The sequence below is a fragment of the Lygodium microphyllum genome, chromosome 16 (assembly GCF_053477565.2).
Source record: "Lygodium microphyllum isolate KBCC chromosome 16, Lygodium_microphyllum_v1.1.10, whole genome shotgun sequence".
Classification (NCBI taxonomy): Eukaryota; Viridiplantae; Streptophyta; class Polypodiopsida; order Schizaeales; family Lygodiaceae; genus Lygodium; species Lygodium microphyllum.
In genome coordinates this window covers 128,210,561-128,221,880 of record NC_141150.1, presented here as the reverse complement: position 1 = coordinate 128,221,880, position 11,320 = coordinate 128,210,561, and the positions used below count along the sequence as shown (strand labels likewise).

General features: G+C 37.5%; 1 pseudogene across 1 annotated transcript; it reads left to right on the top strand.

The window, feature by feature from the left end:
- The first annotated feature begins 1,198 nt into the window (after window positions 1-1,198).
- LOC148023418 (putative pyridoxal 5'-phosphate synthase subunit PDX1 pseudogene) lies at window positions 1,199-2,907 on the top strand (annotated as a pseudogene). The gene is made up of 2 exons (XR_015693648.1): window positions 1,199-1,333; window positions 1,599-2,907. The product of XR_015693648.1 is annotated as a putative pyridoxal 5'-phosphate synthase subunit PDX1 pseudogene (transcript).
- Window positions 2,908-11,320: the final 8,413 nt, after the last annotated feature.

Genomic DNA, 11,320 nt, shown 5'->3' with positions numbered 1-11,320 from the left:
ATTTAAATCTTTTTAAAATATTTTTAAAATAATCATTTTATATCAAATAATTTCAATTAAATATTTTAAATTGAATTTTTAATAAAAAATTTAAATCAACAAAGAAAAAAGAAAAATAGAGAGAGAGAGGAAAGAGAAAAATTAAAAGAAAATAGAGGGAGAGAGACATAATGGGGAGAAGACATGAGAGAGAGAGAGAGGAGGGAATTAATACATGTATGTATGTGTGTGTGTGTGTGTCTTTATATATATATATATATATATATATATATATATATATTAATTACACTTTTGGTATTTGAATGTTTATGATAGTTGATGCACGCTTTCTATTGACTATTACCATCAAATTGGTGTGCACATAATGTTCAACTATGAATCACCCAAATCACCAATATTTCCTATAATGGATATCAAAGAATAGTTGAGTACTATGCATGAACACTTGATTCCAATAACCTAATGGATTCATACAAGAAAGGCTAGTAAAATGCACCAAGTATGTCTATGCATGCATGTATGCTTTTACCTAATAGCCTTCTGTTGTCATAAAACGTAGACCATACATTGAAACATGTGTTAAGGATCCATGATTCAAGAATCCATGATATTGCCTTCAAGTGTACCATGGTGAAAAGTTTTGTAAGAATGGGCAAAGGGTGCTCAAGCATGAAGTAGCATGCAATAAGTTCTCCCACACATTTCACTTATTAGAACAACAATTGCAAGTATTTGGAAGATGAGATCAATGGAATAACATCAATGGAAAGCAAAAAAGTGGTGTTCCATTTCTTGCAAACAATTGTGCGGAGGGATTAAAAAGTCATAAAAGTTGAGAAAGTTTCTTAGCCATGAGTAGTAGATGGACACTCAAAAGAAGTCGTTATTCCGATGACATTGTTACAATAATGTATCTCTTAACAAATAGAAACAATTGTAGTGGAGAAGGGTGCTTGCTCATGGAGAGATGTAGATATTTATCCTTGTGCTATGGAGTTTTATGATTATACTCTTTGAATTTATCAATGGACAAGGGAAGTCCACACGACACCAAAACAAAAGTCGAGTCCCCTTTCGAATCGGTCACAAAGAGAGTCTCCACACAATTTTTCGATGAAAGATAGATTGATATGATCGGACGGTTGAGACGCCCCGAAGACGTGGCCCAATGAGGTGCAAGAAAAATTGAGATTCATTTTTGGAATTCGCCCAAAAAAGAAATGGGCTGGAAGACGGACTCCTATAAGAAAGGGTTGGAATTACTCGAGCGCATTCTCTCTTGCGCACGTCCCTCACCGCCTCTCCGTGGTCTGCTCTGCTTTTTGGATTACCGGTAAGTACCCCTCTGAGAGAGAGAGACTCTGTGTGTGTGTGTGTGTGTGTGTGTGTGAAGATACGATTGCCCAACCCACAGTAATGCTCTCCATTCAGTCCTTTCTTCTGCTTGTTATGTGGAGAAAAGCAGATATTGATAAATTCATGTCTGTGCTGTCTGGACAGTGGTGATTACGCGAGAGAGAGAGAGAGAGAGAGAGAGAGAGAGAGCCTTTAGTGCTACCCAACTTGTCTAACTTTGTGCACCTTGCTTTTGCAAGCAGGGACTGATTCCACTCGCAAATGGCAAACAATGGAGTTGTTGCCGTGTATGGGAACGGGCCTATCTCAGACCCGAAGAAATCATCCTACGCCGTCAAGGTGGGCCTTGCTCAGATGCTCAGAGGAGGTGTCATCATGGATGTGGTGAATGCGGAGCAAGCACGCATTGCTGAGGAGGCTGGAGCCGCTGCTGTCATGGCGCTAGAGCGTGTACCAGCTGATATAAGGGCTGAAGGTGGAGTTGCGAGAATGAGTGACCCCGGCCTGATCAAGGAAATCAAGAATGCAGTCACTATCCCTGTTATGGCAAAAGCAAGGATTGGGCATTTTGTTGAAGCCCAGATACTTGAGGCTATTGGTGTTGATTACATCGATGAAAGCGAAGTGTTGACACCTGCAGATGATGTTAACCACATAAACAAGCACAATTTTCGTATTCCTTTTGTCTGTGGATGTCGAAACTTGGGAGAGGCTTTGCGAAGAATAGCAGAGGGTGCAGCCATGATCAGAACAAAAGGTGAGGCTGGCACTGGTAATGTTGTAGAAGCTGTGAGGCACGTCCGTTCTGTTCTTGGAGAAATACGGAAGCTTCAGGGCTTAGATGATGATGAAGTTTTCACCTTTGCCAAGGAAATTGCTGCCCCTTATGAGCTTGTTCGCCAAACAAAACAGCTTGGTCGTCTGCCTGTTGTAAACTTTGCTGCTGGTGGGGTGGCAACTCCTGCTGATGCAGCCATGATGATGCAATTAGGCTGTGATGGCGTGTTTGTCGGATCTGGCATATTTAAAAGTGGCAATCCAGCTCAGCGGGCCAGGGCAATTGTTTCTGCTGTAACGCATTATAATGATCCAAGCATCATTGCAGATGTCAGTTGTGGCTTGGGGGAGGCAATGGTTGGTATCAACTTAAGTGACAAGAAGGTAGAACGGTTTGCGGCCAGATCTGAGTAAACAAGTGTTGTCGGGTGGATGTTTTAACAAAAACTTGCCGGTATTACAATTGGGATCAGCCCCAGTGAAGATGCTCGTCTTTACATTCTGGTTGCTTTAAGTGTCATCACCCAGTATTAAGCAGAAGAGAAGTCTTCTAATGAGCCCTGTTACTGTTGTCGATGCAGTTAAGCAGCTTGTATTTTGTCCCTGCAATGTCTGTACCCAGTGCCTTTAACTTAGTCCTGCTCAACTGCACATTGTGTCTCGATCAGATGTATTTCCAGTTCATGTAGCCAACTTCCAAGGCATTTGCCAATCTGTGTTGGCAGTGCTCTACTTTAGCACCGAAGTTAATTGACCAGTATTTCTTATGCCTCTTATACGTTCAGTTCCCTATGTGGTTACGTAAGCCTAATGAGGGGCTGCTGGAATGGATGCCCTTTAAGTTATCGTTGGCTTTTCCTTTTTAATGGTTCTGATGCTGAAAATTCCATGTATGTAGTATTGTTGGTTTTTCCTCCTTAATGGTTCTGATGTTGGAAATTCCCTGCATGTGGTATTGAATCACGGTTGGACTCCTGTATTGTCCTTCTATTTGATATTTGAAAGAGAAATGCAGTGAGCTTTTTCTTATAACAAGTTCTGTCGTGCGCACGCAACATTAACATGAGAGAAACAAGCAATGCTGTGTGTTTAGATAACACTTCATGATCTCTATGCTAATATCAGGACTGTGTTAAGAGTAGATGGTGTCAGTCTAATTGAAACTAGCACCATTACAGTAACTATGATACACCACACCAGTACAATTCCAGTAGTTCTGTGGAGGTGTACTGGAATGATGTATCAATTGCTGAGTGGTGAGAGAATACTGTCTAAACATTGAGCTGGAGGTTGATATGTACTAACTACGATATGTACAAACTGCTTCTTTGTGGACTAATTCAGTGGATATTAGAAAAGCATCTGGAGTTGAAGCCTGAAGGGAAAGATGCTTTTAAAAAATAAAAAAGTGGTACGTATTAGATATATTAATTGAAGATAGAATAGATAATCCTAAATCAATCACTCAGAGGATCATCATAGCCATATGGAAAACTACAAAGCCTTTATAAGCATGCTAGGCACAGACCTATAGGTGTATCCTGTAAAGCTTTTTATGAAAATACGAGCTTCTTCGATACATTTCCTGTGAGTAGCAGTCAAGGCACCAACCCTGTTGCTCATCTTCTAAAACTTTTAAGGCATTTCTGATGAAGCGTACTTATTTAATACTATAGGCTGTCACTGTGTGCCAAAATTTGTCTTTTACTTCATTGAATTTACCCTGGTCACCCTAGAGCACTTGCTTGGGGCCAAAGGAGTAAAAGCCAAACCAGCCTTGTTGAGAAACTTCTTGATTTCTACCCACGTTGTTCTAACATCCGAGTGTGTCCAGAATAAGAGCATCAAATATTCCTTTGCCCTTTTGCAGAAAGGACACATGGCAGATAGATCCTTGTTCTTTGGTCTGGTCTCTACTGGCACGCTCCACAATAATGTATTCAGTCTAGGAGAGGGACTCGGGAGTAGTTATCCGTAAGTATGCTACCGCAGAATCCTTTGGGAAGTATTTCTTCTTAGCCTCAGCTAGTTCAACTTCCCAATTGAGGTAGGTAGCTTGAAATCCCTCCTAGTCTTGAGCTTATGAAACTATTCTTCCTTCATGGAGAGGGCAGTAATGACTTGATTAATGAACAATTACAGCAAGCATGAAATTCACCGGAACTGAAAATGCAAATGTTACCATTTAATTTTGGATAATGAATAACTTGTTGGCCCCAAAAATTGGTGCATTTTGTGGTATTTTTTAATCTTTTAATGCAAATGGGTAAAGCATACTAAGATTCTTCAATCTCTTCTACTCTCCCAAGTGCCTCTTTATGTTATAGATGCTAATGAAGCCTTCAAACCAATTTGCCTCTTGGTTTCGGCTTTCAATTGTACTCCTTGGGTAACAAGTTTAGCCCCAAATGTTTGCTAGTTGAATGGCCACTTAAATCTCTTGAAATTGCTCCAATTTTAGTGAAATTTAAATCTATAGTCTTTTTTTGAGGTGGTGGTCAAACCCTAATTTCTACTGTAAATTAGAGCTTACAATTAGATTTATCAAAATCTCCATCTTCAATGTTTGAATATGTTTGAAATTGTTGAGGAATGATAATAATAGGTTGGACGGTGAGAAAGAGTGTTGAGGAGAGAAAATTCAAACATCCATCGTGAGAAAATGAAAGAAATCAATTGTTGCCTTGTTAGATAGCCATAAAAACTATCTTCATTGATGGAGCACATTGAATGAAATAACCCTGAAGCTATTATAATCTATTGCTATAGTCTCTTCTCGATATGTCACCAACTCTTGGAGGGTCTCCTGTTGGTTAGAAATGACCTATTAACTTTTACAGCAACAATGGCAACCTCTTCCACATATACACACACACATACAAAACTTGCCCAAGGTTGAAATAACCCTCTCTCAACCTCCAAAAACATATTTCCCACTTGTATAGGCAAGTTTTTTCAAGTAGTAGCCTTTTAAAATAATTTTCAGTAACTTTACTAACTAATTTTTAAAATATTAATTTAATACTTATTTTCGACTCAAAAAAATAATCTAATTGGCTAACAATTAAATTGGCCAATTTATCACCCAAGTGATCTTGAGGACTTATTAGCATGGAATTGACAACATTGATTAATGCCAATTCTCTAGTATCACCATTGATACTTAGGACTAATTAAATGATTTAGACCAAATTTTGACACCATGTACCACCATGTACACGTCCAATTTAACTTGTTACAACCTTTGTCTTTGACACTCATTGAAACTTCGAGATCTTAGGTCACATATTGTGAAATAACTAACATGCACCTCACATGTGCAAGCCATATTTGCACATTTGAGTAACTCTTTAATCAAATGTTAAGCAAAGCATCAAAATCACGTCCTCTTGATAGACATCTCCCTTGAAATCCTTGCAATCATTCTCAATTGCATTGCAATGTACCAAAGCAAAACATAATGCATTGGAATTTTCTAAAAGGTATCATAGTTAAAACAACATTGGCTACTTATTGAAAATTTCTGCTAGCAAAACCATAATGTAAGACTAATAAAGAATCCACAACTACTACCAAAAACCTATAGAATGCATTTCTTATTAGCATATCTCAATTGTTTTGTCCAAACAACCATTGCAAAGCTGAAACTAAGCATAAACCATGATTGAACTTTCAATGGCATTCATTAAACATATTGTTGTCTACAAAACTAGCCGAACATTACTAATAACTGATGATCATCCATTGAAAACCAGTAATTAATAAGCAATCTTTGATTATCATATAATTATGCATACTTATGCAAATATATTGCTTTAGATCTATAGGTGAAAAACTATACCATATGCATACCAAATTGTAGTGACTAGTATGTTCAATAGTGACTATGCTATCAATTTAGTATCTTGGTTTCATGCTGAATACATCCAAGTTTCACTATACACGAGAGCTATCCATCATTGGAGGAGTAAAAGTGCTATCTCTCCCTTGAGCATTAGGTAATGCTTTGAAATCTTCCTCTATTGAACTTGATTGAACCCGAGGCTCTAACTAAAGCCTTGAGGTAAAGTTGCAACAATTGAGTATGGTCTGCCAAGTCACCCTTCTCCATCCACTTAACATCCATTGGTGAATAATTCTAAAACTTTACCAAAGATCTTTTATAAACTTTATCTTTGATCTTTCTCTCTTTATGTGCCAAAATCTAATTGAGTACTGATATCTCATCCATCAGCTCAACCTCTTGCTAAATTTCAACAAATACATCCTCAGGCACATCATCATGAAAAGGCCTCAACAAGCTCGCATGAAAGGCATTGTGTATCTACCAGTGTCAAGGCAATTTAGCCTATAACCAACATCGTTGATCCTCCTCAACATGTGGAAGGGCCCATAATATCGCATACTCAACTTTGGATATAATCGAGATCTTTTATCTTTTTAAAATATTACATTTTTAAAGCACACCAATATATAATCACCCTACAAACTATAAAACATGCTTATGATAATCATTTGCCTTTTTTTGCTTCTTTTGAGACCTCTGAAGAGCATATTTAACCTTTGTATAGGTTGCATCCATGTTCTCTACATATTAATTAGCCTCAAAGATCTTGTTCTTTGTGTGCAAAATAGGGGACACTTTCTTGCCACCTTCCACAGCCTCAAATGGAACTTTGTCAATGAAATTATGCACTGTATTATTGTATGTAAACTCTACCAAAGGCAAATACTACTCCCACTGTGACTTATGGTTGGTTAGATACATAACATTGCAAGAAATCAAGATTATAGAAATTTCCTCTTCTGATTGATCATCTATTTGCAAAGGGAAGGATGAAGAAAATTTCAACATTTTACCTATATTTTCAAATAACCCCTTCCAAAACAAACTGGTCATCTAAGGTTCTCGATCACTAAAGATCAACTTTGGCATGCCATGGTAGTTGAACACATGCTAAAAATAAGTGTGCCATATTATCAACCTTTATCTTATTCCTCATGGAAATAAAATGGGCCTACTTATTGAACCTAAAAATAATGGTCAACATTCCATTATTCCCCGTTGTTGTCCTAGGTAGCTCAAAGATAAAGTCTATAGTAATGCTTTGCAAAGGCCTATTTGGAATAGACATGGATTGCAATAAACCCGTTATCTTTTGCCTATGATACTTCACTTTATGACATATGATACATGTCCTAACAAGCTACTCAACATCATGTTTGAAAGAATGCCAATAAAAGAAACGGTTCATTGCTTTTTAAGTGTAGCATCAATATCTCTATGCCTTGCATAAGAAGGAGCATGGCTCTTAATAATAACCTTAGACCTCAATTGCTTTGTGACACACATTCATCCATGCATAATCACAAAACCATCTCTAAGCATAAAGTTCTTATACCTTTGGCCATTGCAAAGCTAATTATATACATTCACAAAAGCTGAATTAGTAGCACATTGATCTTAGCATCAAACTCGGTGTGATATACCATAGTGGCCATTGATGTGTGAGGCCTACATGACAATGCATTCACCACCGCATTCTTTTTCCCATCTATGTGCACAATTTGAAAAGTGGAACATAGATAAGAAGTTGGCCCATCTCATATGCTTCTGAGACAACTTAGTTGGAGTCAAAAGATAGTGCAATATTTGATGATTTGTTTGCATTGTAAAATCAACCCTTAAAAGATAGTGCTCCATGTATAAAGTACATGAATCACAACAGGCAACTCTTTTTCACAAACTTGCAAATTTCTCTTTATGCATGGAGAACATGACTCTCATAAGCCACAACTCAACCATCCTACATTAAAACAACCCCCTATGTTGTTTTCACATGTATCACACTAAACAACAAATGAGTTTCTTATATCAAGTAATACAAGCACATGATCTGAAGTTATCTTTTTCTTTAGCTCCTCAAGTGCTAATATTTTCACTGTTGTCCACTTAAAAGGCACACCCTTCTTCTGCAAAGTATATAGTGAAGATGTAACTTCAACAAACTTGTGCACATACTTTCTATAATAGGAATATAGACCCAAGAAACTATGGATTTCATGCACATTCTTCAATGGTGGCCATAAGCTTGCCTCAATCTTTCTAAGATTCATATGAATGCCATCAGCTAACACAATGTGCACCCAAATGTGGATCTCATGAGAGAAAAACTCACTCTTTTTTTGAATTACAACTACCTTGTGCTTACATAACTCATTGAATACAATGTCCAAATGTTGCTTATGCTCTACCTCATTCTTTGAATAGACAAACATGTCATCAAAGAATGTGCCCACAAATCCTTTATGTGGTTCAAAGACACGATCCATCATTCGATTAAATGGGGCAAGAGTATTTGTAAGTCCCAAAAGCATGACAAGAAACTCATACAACCCAAAATATGCCCTAAAAGCTCTCTTAGGCACATCCTTTGGTCTAATGTGAATTTGATAATACCTACTTTTTCAAATGAATATGATAGAATATGACTGCCCCTTACAATCTATCCATAATATCATTGACCCAAGGGATCAAAAGTCAATTCTTTATTGTGAGTTTTTCAAAGCATGAGAATCAATGCACATATGCTATACTCCATCCTTTTTTTGAACCAAAAGTACCAAAGAACAAAAGGGAGATGAGCTAGGCTAAACTAGCCCTTTTTCAAACATCTCATTCACATGATGCATTATCTCCTCTTGTTGGGTTGTACTTGCCCAATTCTAGGGATAAGATCTATGCTATGATCTTTTGGCCTTTCAATCAATAACTACCTCAGTAATGATTGAGAAAAGCAATCATTATATATTTTTAAAAATGACATGTGATCCTTTTCCAACTCATATATGTTCCCAACACTTTCATTATCAACATTACCCTTAGTGAAAACCAATTATGTTGAAAATGTGATTTTTCATTACTTTAGAAATGGTAGTAGATGATATAATAGGGACAAAGTCCCCTTTCAATTTTACACCCAAGGTATGGGCCTTTTTCTTATGTTGAATAGCGATCAATTTAACATGTGAATCAATCACTACATGCACAGGATGGCACCAAGTCATACCAAGCAAGGCATGAGAACCCTCAAGTGGTGCAATGAAAAGCACTTTGATATCCACATATCCCTAAATGTGCAAGTGAAGCTTTCTAATGAGTGGTGTGAAAAGTTTTGCATGTTATATGCCATACCAACTTCTCCCATGGATCCCGTCTTATTCTCTCTTATGCATGCCTAGGTAGACTCTCATATCCATGGAGATAAAGTTGACTTGTGGTTCATTGTAAAAAAAGATTAATATATGCATTAGAATATCAAAGTAGCAGCGTGGAAAAGTGTACACAAGAGGGAGATGAGAGCTCAAAGTACAATAACAAAATCTTTCTTAGTAAGTTGCTTACAAGTACAATTGGGGTACCCTCTCACACATTGAGAGTGACCCTTACTGCGCTTTAAATAGCCTCTAGATGGCTAGGATTAGGGTTTCCTCTACCCTCCAATCCATTCATACACATCTACCCTTATCCACCCTTGGATATATTGGGTTCACATGCCTATCTCTCTAAATATTAGAAGAGCAGCATGGGAAAGTGTGCATAAGAGGGAGAAGAGAGCCCAAAGTACAAGAACAAAATCTTGCTTAGTAAGTTGCTCACAAATACAAGTGGGATACTCTCTCACACATTGAGAGTGACCCTTAGGGCTCTTTAAATAGCCTCTAGATGGCTAGGTCTACGGTTTTCCCTACCCTCCAGTCCATTCACACTCATCTACCCTTATCCACCCTTGGATACAGTGGGTTCACATGCCTATCTCTGAACACCCCCTCAATGCCAGAGTGGCATTGGATTACAAGACATGTTAATGATTCCCCACCCTCCAATGAAATGAGATGCCTTCATAAATTAGACTTCAAGAGTGCTTCTAGGTAGAGGATTTGCAGATTTACAAGAGTTGATCATTAGCTGATGTTGGCCTCCAATTCTTTTGGTACTTCAGGGGTGGTAGAGCATTTACTGGTGATATGCCCTATCTTCTTAAATTTGTTGCACTTCATTTTGTCATGATATTTTTTCCAACAATTGCTTACAATATGTCCCTTTTTTTTGCAAAAGGAGCATTTAGTGGAAATGGAATGAACCAAGATTTTATCATTGGTTGTTGAAGTAGATACCTGACTAGTGCTACCTTCTTTCTGATTTCTTTTCTGCTCATCCAAACAAGATTGGATGGAGCTTTCCAAGGTCAAATTAGGAGATATTTATTAGAGTAGTTACAAGAATTTGGAACACCTTCTTCATAGCTTTCAAGAGAATAGCAATGGCATCTTCATAATGAATTAGAGCTTGAACTAAGGATAGTTGTGCCATGAGCCTCTTCATATGAGAGATAAACTTACCCAAGTCTTCTCCTTGATCATACTCTAGGCTAAAAATTTCAATCTCGAAGAAAATTCTAGAGTTTTTTCCTCTAGCTCCATAAAGCTTTTCAAGCTTGCTCCATTTCTCTTTGGAAGTGGAGAGCTAGTCAATGTGATGAATCCAAGATCCATCTAGATGAAGCATGATTATGGCTTGGGCTCTTTCATCATCTTCTACATTAGTAGGGTTGGATGGGTCAATAACTTTGGTCCCTTTGATGAAGGGCCAAAGGGCCAATAACCCCGCTCTATCGTTTTGTACTTTACTAATACCTACCATGGATGAAAGTCTTTTCTATCGAACTTACAAATATTTTGTCTAACGTCAGTATAAGTCATGGCCATGATAGGAAGGTCTTACTAATTGCATTAGGCAATGACAATGTCTAATCCTTTACATAACAGCCAAGAAGTGCGGAAGTAAATGAAATGATATTTACATTAATAAGTAACAAGCTCAAATGTGATGTTCAACAAGATGAGATAAGAGATTATGAAAATCATCTATGCGTTTATAGCTAACACATAGCCTTACAATGGTCAAAATGGGATGATGATACTTAAGCACTTCATGAATATGCTTAAGGTCAAAACTTTTAGGCAATGGCAGTGTTTAATACTTTACACAACGACCAAGAAGTGTGGAAGCAAATGAAATGATGTTTGCATTAATAAGTAACAAGCTCAAATGTGATGTTCAACAAGACGAGATAAGAGATTATGAAAATTGTCTATGTGTTTATAGCTAACACATAGCCTTACA